The sequence below is a fragment of the Notolepis coatsorum genome (genome assembly GCF_963971535.1).
Source record: "Notolepis coatsorum genome assembly, chromosome: 5".
NCBI classification, from domain to species: domain Eukaryota; kingdom Metazoa; phylum Chordata; class Actinopteri; order Aulopiformes; family Paralepididae; genus Notolepis; species Notolepis coatsorum.
The window spans coordinates 114,469,498-114,471,997 of NC_140169.1; the positions used below are offsets into that span (position 1 = coordinate 114,469,498).

General features: G+C 44.5%; 1 protein-coding gene across 1 annotated transcript in view; it reads right to left on the reverse strand.

The window, feature by feature from the left end:
- The window catches only part of plcb4b (phospholipase C, beta 4b), a 190,191-nt gene that overhangs the window by 130,686 nt on the left and 57,005 nt on the right, over positions 1-2,500 (reverse strand). Inside the window, exon 3 of the mRNA XM_084314221.1 lies at positions 2,406-2,477. The gene's annotated coding sequence lies outside the window, so the exon portion shown is untranslated. The remainder of the gene's footprint in view (positions 1-2,405; positions 2,478-2,500) is intronic.

Below are 2,500 nucleotides of genomic sequence, written 5' to 3' on the forward strand. Positions count from 1 at the left end.
TCCAGTAACAGGGTAATTTTTTTAAATTCCCCCCCAAATAAAATGTTCTTTCTTTTCCAGGGCTGTTTTGCGTAACCTTAATCCTAATGACAGGAAATGTATGACTTTTCCGACAAAAATGTTTTGTCCCCAAACCCCAGTTAATCCTTGCTTTAACAAAATGAGATACTACTATCAGGGTAAAAGGGATATCACAATAGAGCATGCTGCTGTGAGCCCTCTCTCTACCCACAGCCATCATCACCCACCTACACACACACCTACACGCACACACACACACACACACACACACACACACACACACACACACACACACACACACACACACACACACACACACACACACACACACACACACACACACACACACACACACACACACACACACACACACACACACACACACACACACACACACACACACACACACACACACACACCATCAATCAGAACAGTACTGACAATCCACTGGATTCATCCTTTATGTAGATGCACTCAGGGAGCGAAATTAACTTTTTGACTCAGCGGCCAGTGGCGGGTAGATGGGAAGAATCTACCCGCCAAGCATATTTCTTACCTGCCAACTTTTTTTTGATTTATATTTATTTTTAATAAAATATATATATTATATAATCATACTTGTGATTGTGTTATCTGCGAGACATCGCCACCTTGCTGTCTGCGCTGCAGCTGGACCCTAAACGCTACATTCAGCATGCAAAAGGATTTTCCTGAGCTACAGCTGGACCTCAGCAGCGATGTAAGCCAGGGACTCGAATACGCATGTTGTTGTTGTAGGACATTGATGTCAGGAGCTTTCTGTAGCTACTGCTGGATGGCGTTGGGACAACGCCTCAGTGAACTATTTAGTTTACCGAGACATTTCGTAGTGACTAGTGAGCTACCTAGCCAACGGAGGTATTATGCACTGGACTATTGCATTTGTTGATGTCGGGAGCTATCCGTAGCTAGCCGGCTGGATAACGTTACACAATGCCTCATGTATTAAACTAAGTGAATAGTTGACTGGGTCATTTTGTAACGGTAGCTAACGTTATCTCACGGAGGTCCCTCTGACTAGACTAATGTCATGGTGACTGTCTGGGGCAATAGCCTCTGTTTACATGCAGCATACAGAAACAGGTGGGGAGTATAGGAGCAGCAGCAGCAGCAGCAGTGCGCGGTGCGCTGCATGTCTGTGCTGAGACAGCGAGTGAGAACTCCGCTAAAGAATTGGATCATGATTTTCGGTTTTCACATGACTATTTGATACTATTTGATTGCCCGCCACACGGCGGTCAGACCTCTCAGTGGGAGGCGCCAAACGTAAAAACTGAGCGCAAATGGCGGGTGGCGCTCTCTAGTTTCGGTCCCTGATGCACTGAATGCTGCCCAAGATCTTACGCCCAAAAGCCTCAAGGAAACCCTGTGTAACTAGATGCTGGTGTTGTGTAAGTGCATCTGTACGTGAGGATCCTAAACCCACCCTGGCATGTACCTGTCTGGACCAATGCTTCCCAACAACCAGGTCCCTGATCTCCTTTGAATAGGACTCGTTTGAAGACCCTGTGGTCTCTGGAGCCACCCCGGGCTGGGAGTCCCCGTGTCAGATCAAATTGTGTCTGGGTAAAAGGCAGTCCATGCTGCAGCTGTGATAACCTGGCCTGCCATTCCCCATTACCTTCCATTACTATTACTTTGTTTGTAGAACTTACAGAGGGAGCTGAATTGTGGACTGCGGCGGCCGAGGGGTCTTGGGAGGGGAGGGGGGGTTTGTTGTCTAATGTCTTTTGTGTTGTTTGCAGTGTTTTTATTTTCTACTTGGTATATTTTGTATTTTGTATTTATTAGTTAAGTTTTAACCTGTATTTCTTATTTCTTATTCTCTTGTCAGTATTATTATTATTGTTGATGTTGATGTTGTTTTATTGTTAAAAGAAAATGGAAAATAAAAAGATTTGATACAAAAAAAAAGAATTACAGAGGGAGCTTTCACCCTATGTACCTAGCATCCCTGACTAGTGTCCCACTGAAATGTCTCACCCTATGTACCAAGTGTCCCTGACTAGTGTGTTGTTATAATAAGTATAAAGAAAGAACATCAATATGAAACCCAGTTAGCAATACTAAGTATATCAATATTTCCTTACACTCCACATGTGTGGTGTTTGTATCTGCAACATAACACTACAGCATATCAGATGACGTCAAAGGCAAAATTGTGGAGAGATTATGTTGTGAGGTTAAGCTCTTGTTGAAAGGTTCCATTCCGAACAAACAATTAGCCGACACCCCCTTACACTCTTACATGCAAACAAATTACTTCCAACAATAATCCTGCCAGCAGTTTTGTCGGGGGAGATATCTCGTTCTTAAGTTCTAGTGGCATGGTGTGTGTTACTCACCAGAGAAGACACAGAGAGACAGAGATGTAAGGGGGGAGGGGGACACACACCGGAGGACAGCACTGGACCGTTCTGGAAGGAGAGAGAGAGAGAGA